This window comes from Cyprinodon tularosa, unplaced genomic scaffold, assembly GCF_016077235.1.
Source record: "Cyprinodon tularosa strain WSP-4 unplaced genomic scaffold, ASM1607723v1 ctg98, whole genome shotgun sequence".
NCBI classification, from domain to species: Eukaryota; Metazoa; Chordata; class Actinopteri; order Cyprinodontiformes; family Cyprinodontidae; genus Cyprinodon; species Cyprinodon tularosa.
In genome coordinates, this window is record NW_024039762.1 from 1390900 (window position 1) to 1399001 (window position 8102).

An 8102-nucleotide genomic window follows, 5' to 3' on the forward strand; every position below is an offset into this window, starting at 1 on the left:
CAAAATTAAACAAAATAAACATCTGAAATATATGAGTTTGTATGTAATGTATGAATATAATATACAAGTTTCACTTTTTAAATGGAATTACTGAAATCAATCTACTTTTTCATGATATTCTAATTTTATGACCAGCACCTGTATTGACTTCTCTGTCAGAGGGAAGGGAATCAAAATAAAACCTGTAAAAGCTGACTTTGTTTGCTCATCCCAGCAAGCCTTCTTTAGAAATTGACATTTGATATTTAATCTTTTATGTTCTTTTGTTTCTAGCACGTTGAGATACTTATATGATTATACATAATGTTCATTATTGTTGTTGCTATCTTTTTTAAAACAAATTATAATTAACTACTATTATGATCTCTATCTTCATAGCCTAGAACTTCATCTTTCTCTTTTTGCCAACTTTTATGGCCTGTAGAGCACATAACATTTTTAACTGAAAGGGGGTTGGAATTAATCTATGATGCATATATTGTTTGTAGATCATTTGCAATATACTCATTATATTTCGACATAGATATTTGTTTTTGTCTATAAGGTTTTTGGTCTTAGTAGTTGTTTAGTCAGATTATGATTTCTTGTTGTTGAGTCTGCAGTAATCCCTCACAACGAGCATATTTGCAGCGACTGTGGAGTGGAAAAACTCCTTTTAAACAGAAAGAAACCGGGAGCAGAATCGAACTCAGTGTAAATGGCCCTCTGCTGAGACAGACTGGGTTTCAAGGGGATAGAAGCAGACATACAATAGGAACATAGAACCACTGATCCGTAAATACTTTCTATGTTAGAAAAGGTAACGATAAATTAGCTCCACAGGTGGTTCTGTCTAAGAAAGAAACAGTTAAGCAGCTCAAATGTTAAAGGGATGAAATAAAGCACATACAGTTGGTCACAGTACAAGCTAAGCCCATAGCTATGTCTAGGAGAGAAACAGGACCAATCAGTGTAATTGGTCAGATTGAGCACTATACTGTACTGTAGGTTCTTGAAAATGTTAAATTGTTACATTTAAATTTAATCCACACCTTTATCCTTGAAAATGTGTTATGTTACCTGAGCTCCATAAAACATTTTTTAATAAAGATTTTTTAATAAATAATTTGTGGATTATTTAACAGAAGAGTTGTACTTTATCAAGCTCAAGCTTAACAAATTTGTATTCTATTTACTAGTTAGGAATTCATTGGGGGGGGATTTTACTTTGGCATATCAGAACAAACAAGGCTGAATACAATTGCCTGCTTTTCAGATTCTTCTTTGTAAAACTATAGTTTAAAGTTGTGTTTTATGTTCCCTCCACTTCAGAATTGTGCATCTCTGTGTCTGTCACATTGATCCCAGTAAACTCTTTAAACCTTTTGAATGTGAAAAGACAAAATACCTTAAAAGATAAAGTGTGAGTACTGTAAACAATAATGCATTTAGTTAAAATTGATATTTAGCTTTTTCATCCCACCTTTAAATTATAACCTTTATTTCATTTTCCCCACAGCAGATGTAATATCAGAAAGCCTTTATTCACATATAGGCAGTGAAGCCCTGTCCACTTTCTGTGCTCTATTTTGCACTCCAACGCCCAAGAGCTTGTTGTGAAGATGCTGATCCCTAAATTCCCATGGGTTAGTTGTGGAGAAATGGAGCCAGTGGAAACTGCAAACAAGCTGCATCTGACGTGAACACAAACAATTAAAAGCCAGTATTCACACATCTGCGTGTACAATTGTGCATGTGTTTGAGGTTAAATTAAGAAAAGTAAGAAAAAGTTGGGGGAAAAATTAGGAGACCATGTATGAGTGTGTATGTATGTGTGAGGATGCACCGACTGGAGGGCGTCTTAAAACATTGCAGCATTAGATTTATGAGGGCATTTACAGAAACACTGGCAATATAACAAAGATCTTGGTTCCTGTCAAAAGTTCAGATTAAGTTCTGTTGTGGTAAGAAGGAAAGGAGGCAGAATACAAGCTTTATGGGAGAGAGCTGTGTATAGAAAGAGGTGAGACAAAAGGGTCAAGAGAAAACACAGAGGTTAAATAAAGCCAGAGAGCAGGGAAAACAAACGCACAACACATTTTCAATCCCAAGAGAGAAAGGCTCTCATGACAAGCAAAATGAGGAGAAGAGCCACAAGAAAAAAATGTCTGAGCTACCAAAGAGAAACAGTCAGCAGCTCTGAGCTCCTCTCCAGTTTCTCCACCCCTTGGTTTTTTAGTTGCCAAGTCAACACCACATTATGGGTCCCTGGGTTTTTTATAATGGCTGGGTGTGTTCTGATCCTGCAGTAAGGCCATCAGCAGTCAAATTCCAGTCTGAATTAGTGGTGGGAACAACATTAAAAGAGAAAAATCAGCTGAAGAACAATTAAGCATAACAGAGGGAAACTGCATTTTTGAAAGAAATGTTTTAAAGTAGTGAAAGTGATACTCTTAGATCAAGTTCACATTTTCTAGTTTTTTTAAGGGATGGAAATTGTGCCACCTTTCAGCTCTCTATTCTTTCTCTTAAGATTTAATCTTTACTTGTTTGATACTAATGGTGCAAGGCATCGGTTTAAAGTGGTTTCTAAAATAAAATACCTTTTTGTAGTCTAGTGAATACTGAGGAGTTTTGTGTCCTTGTTTTAACTTCACATGAAAGGCAATTGGAAAAAAATATATAGAAAATCAAACCTTACAGTAACAGATCTACTTCAACCTCCACTAGAGGTTTCATAGTGAACTGAGGCACTCCATGATTTAAGTCTATGTGCGTTAAAGGTATAGAGCAGGCATCCCCAAAGTCGGTCCTCGAGGGCCGCTGTCATGCAGGTTTTAGAGGTTTCTCTGCTTTAGCACAGCTGATTCTGATGATTGCAGTTCAGCAAAAGCCTGTTTATCAACTATCAATGTAAATCAGCTGTGCTGGAGCAGAGAAACCTCTAAAACCTGGTTGAGAAAGCTTCCTGGAGAGGTAGCAAAACATCTTCAAATTTTGGAAAGTCCAGTGGATTTTTTAAACTTTTTTAAACTTTTATGGAATAGACTTATGCCACGTTCAGAATGCAAGCAGCAGAGGCAGCAGAAGCAGCTAGTTTACAGGCAAAGTCAATAGTTGACATGCATCAAGGTGCAGCAAAAGGTCCTGCAGCACGTTTTGAGCAGCAGGAGTGGCTCATCTGAGCAGCTGAAGCAGCGTGTCACAAGCTTCTGAACATCTGACACGCACAACGCGCTTCAGAAGCAGCAGCTGCTGGAGTTGGAAAAATTGAGCTTTTGCTGCTCAATGTGCCACATCAACCAATCAGAGACGCTGATTAGGCAGCTTGCAGGGAGATAGACACAGCGCGGCTGATTGAGATTGCAATGATCTCTCCTCTGAAACAGTTTATTAACGCCTAAAATACATTAAAAAGTCGAAACCTGCCGGCAAAATATGTTCGATTTTATTTTTCTGGTGCCTGCAGTTTGGACTACGTACGCCTTCCAGCTGCCACGAACAGTAGCAGAAAAAAACGCAAAGAGGCGACCGGGCCATTGGCTGCTGTTGATCGGGATTCCTAGTGACAGCACCGCCGGTGTGCTGGGGTCTGAGTGGCTCTGACAGCAAAATAATATTTAAAGGCCAGATCATCTTGATGAACTGACTGCAAATATGTTTTCAGATGGACTTTCTCACTTAAAAACATATTAAAACTATTTTTTATACACTTATAACAGCAAATACAGCTGCCATTGTTACAGGCAAAGAAAGGAAAGGGTAGCTCAGCCCAACGCGCATCAGACCCACTTTTCGACCACGCAGCAAACACTGCATGAAAAGTGGGATTTTCGTCAATATACGGCACTGTAGATTGACGTGGAACTTCAGGTTAGCGGCAGTTTACGGCAATTTGCAGGCTTCGTCGAAAACTCCCGTAAATCGTCAGAAATTGACGTGGAATTTCTTAGGCAGTGTTCCCCCCATGCCTCCCCCCCATGGAATTCTAGGGGAGGCTTTAACATGTAAATGAACATGCTGTGAGCTATACAAATGCAAACCAGGGTTGCAGGGGGGGTTTTACCCCAAGTGACATCTTTCTGGGTAAGAAATTCTCTGATACAAAGAGATCAGGCTTAGTATAGCCTCTCACTTTTTAGCTTGAATTGATTTATTTAATTAAAGTATAGAGACCAAAACAGATATTTAGCTGACAGAGCAATACATTTAGAGCAGTAATTATTTAAAAAAAATTTGCATTTAAGATAAAAAATAAAATGTTGTCTGTCAATATGCTCAATTCACAATTACTTAAGTGGAAAATTTTCAAGAAATGAGTCTGAGATGATTCACTTTATAACATGGCGCATTATCCTGTTGGAAGTAGCCATCAGAAGATTGGTACACTGTGGTCATACGGTCCGGCCAGGTCAAGATCCGCAATTGCAATCGCACCAAACAGGAAAAAGAACATCGACAAATTCCGGTTCGTCAAATTAAAATATAGCAGCAACAGATCGGTAACTAGAAATTATAGCACAATTCTTATATATATATATATATATAAAAAAAAAAAAAACTAACACCGTTTATTTAAATGATTGGATCCAAACTATTGGTTATTCACCAACGAGGAAGCAGATTTCTCATCTCCATCAAAATATTTATTTTATACCGAGGGACTTAAACTTTAATCAAATCCATTCAAAAGAAACTTCTTATTACAGGAATGAAAAGAGATGCTGAGTTTGGAAGTAGTGAACAAGTTCATTCAAAAAAAAGCAGTTTTGAATTATCCTTATCCCCGTTACAAAAATATATATATATATTTGGGCAGAAACTGAACATGTGCTGGATGATGGTGGGATTTTTTTTATATGTCATATTAAATTAAGCGCTCACAGGGTTCATACAGGAATGAGTGACTCTAATTTAATGCTATTTTAATGCTATTTTTTAATTATTTTTATTGATCCGCGGACACCCTGGTTCATCTTGCGCATGCTCTGTACGATCTCCAAGAAACCCAGAGCGGCGCGGCGTGCAGCCAACGTGGAGGATGTATGCTTTGCTTTGTGCAGGCGGTCAGGAGCGGAGAATGGGGGATTTCGGGGTAGGGTGGCCATTTCTATAGCACCAAAAAGGAGGACATTGTGCGGCATATCAATAAATTACTAAAAGAGGATGCTTGTGTAGCTGAATAGAACAAAATATTAAAGAAATGTAAAAAATAATTGGTTCCCAGCATTTGTATTTATTTAATACATTGTGGTGTTTAAAAAGTGACCATTTGTTAACACGATTAATTTGCGCAGAACTCCTGCAATTGATCATAAAGCAGTTGTTTGGAAAAGAAGCTCGAGAAAGAGCTAGAGAATAGGACGATGCAAACGGCAAAAAGTGGCTGGAAAAGAGGAATTCATGACATGGCTGCAGCCTGTCGAGAGTAAAGATGATTTCACCATGTTCTCTATCTATCCATATCTATATATATATATATATATATATATATATATATATATATATATATATAAACTTGAGTCATGGAACTGTGCTTACAGCTCCTTATTTCATGTAAACTAATAACTTGTGTACATGATACTTGTTGATGGCATTAAAATTATTTCTAATAGCATTAAAAGAGCATTAAATTAGAGTTCCTCATTCCTGTATAAAACCTGTGAACGCTTAATTTAATCTGACATATTAAAAAAATCCCCATCATCATCCAGCAGATGTTCAGTTTCTGCCCAAATATTTTCTTTCTGTTGTGGATTTTTGTAACAGGGATAACTAGGATCATACATAGTTTGTATGAACTCTGTATATTCTCTGCTTCCAAACTCATCATCTCTTCATCCATTCCTGCAATAAGAATTTTCTTTTAAAGTTGTGAGATTCACTCTAGAATCTCACAACTTCTTCCTGGTCTGTTGAAGCACCAATAGTCTGCATCCGATTATTTAATTAATTGCTCTTAGTTTTTGGGAATATATACAAACTATGCTCTAATTTCTAGATACCGATCTGTTTTTACTATAATTTAATTTGACAAACCGGGTCTTCTCTACATTCTTTTTTCTGTTTGGTGCGATTGCAATAGTGGGTCTTGATCTGGACGGACCGGAGGGGAGCAAAAAATAGCTCAGCTCCGTATTTTGACGGTGAAGGACGGAGAAGACGTACGTGGGCGGTGACGAGCGGAGGATGTGGAACAGCTCTCATTGATTTACATGACAGACAAGTACTCCGTACATGAGCGGGGTGGAGCGCTGACGGAGTATGTGGAATCTGGGAGTAAAGGAGGACAAATACACGTCCGGCTGGGTGCAGCGCCGGACGCCGGACAGTGCAATGAAAATCCGGACTGTCTGCCCTAAAGCCGGACATCTGGCCACCCTAAAACTCCTCTTGGACGCGATGGCGACTCTGCATCGAACAAGACGAACTCAAAGAAGAGATGCTAGCGGTAAATATATGTTCGATTACTGCCTGCTAAGCTAAAAGCGGCCTAGCCTGAGCTATGGCTAATAGCAGCCTAGCTATTAGCCTATCTAGCCTAGCCTTGCAAGAACAAGCTTTATTAAAGTTCATTTTTTGTGATTTACAGGAAGCAGTACGCCGTCTTAACAACTCGGAGACTAATTGCAGGCGCTATGAACCGGAGCAAGGGTAAGATTTAAAGAATATGCTTTCATTCGGCGGTAAAAGGTAATGGATACCGATCATAGCTCTACATTTTGTTTTCACAGACCTCCTATTTGCTCGGAGCCATAATCAGCAAGTCCAGATTTGCACGATGATGATAAAGACGACATTGTGTGTAAGTGACTTGTTTTAATGTTTTCTCCTTCCTTGTTACTGTGACTTGCGTTTGATTTTTTATTTATACCGCTCTCATTTAATTGTTTTCCAGCTGCCTGTAAGACGTATTTTCAGACGGTACGCAGGAGCTTCAGATATACGCTGCCAGCCAACACGCTGCGTGCGGAGGCTATCTGCTCGGAGTCGGGCCAGAAGAAAGAGGGTAAGACTTTATTTGGTGACTATTTTTCAGGTGCATTAATAGATGTGTTGTGTCCATACGCAGTGCGCTGATTCATTGTTTTTTTTTTCAGCTGCTGAAAGCGAGGCAGAGTGTGCTAGCAGATGAGGAAGTGGAACTCTGGAAGTCCGCCGTCGTCAGCGGTGTCTCTGGATGGATTGTACGGTCGCCGCCATTTCGTAGGCCGCATCTCACTGAACTCTGTGTTAAGCTGCAGTCCCGGTTAGAAGCGATGCCGAAGAACAGGGCCACGCACAGTAGGCGTCTGCACATCGGACCTGCCTCGGAGGGAATGCTGCCAGTTACCTCCAACCCCGAGGAAGCAAACGGACCGTTCACGGACTTTTAATTTTTAGAAACGCATGTGTTTGGATACGCGTTGTATATAGTTGTGTGTGTTTCAATAAAGCTCTTTCTTTGCATAAACAGCTTCCTGGCAAATGTTCATTTCCTGTATAAATTCATTCATGTCCTTGATGGTAGCATAATAATTGTGTAGTAGTGTAGGATAACATAAATACACACCATATGAATGAATAAATATATGAATGAATAAATATATGAATGAATAAATAAATATATATATGAATAAATATATATATGTAAATATATATATGCCAACCAATCACGAGCGACTTTACTTGTTTAAAAAGAAGTGGTTCCGTCCAATACTCAGTAAGAAAATTAAAGCCTGGCGTGGCCACGTGTGGTTTTGCTGCCAATCACGAGCGATTTCATTTGTTTGAGAATAGTGGTTTCAGCCAATACTGAGAAGGTTATTCAAGCTAGACCTGGCCAGCCGCGCGGGTTTGCTGCATTCATATGCTAATTAGGGCCATTAGTACAGCTGATCGCTCTCCACATACGTCACGGTACGTTTCCGACAATTTGTGGCACGACAAACGCGGACAAGCACGGGTTGCAAATTGTCGGAAACTGACGAAAATCAGGCAGATCTGCGGGAGTTTACGGGGACGAAAATCTCACTTTTCATGCAGTCAAAGATGCTTCAGCCGCTCGTCAGAACTAAACTTGTACAAGCATCGAAAATGAAGCAATACGCGTTTTTTTGCTGCTTCTGCTGCTTGCAGTCTGA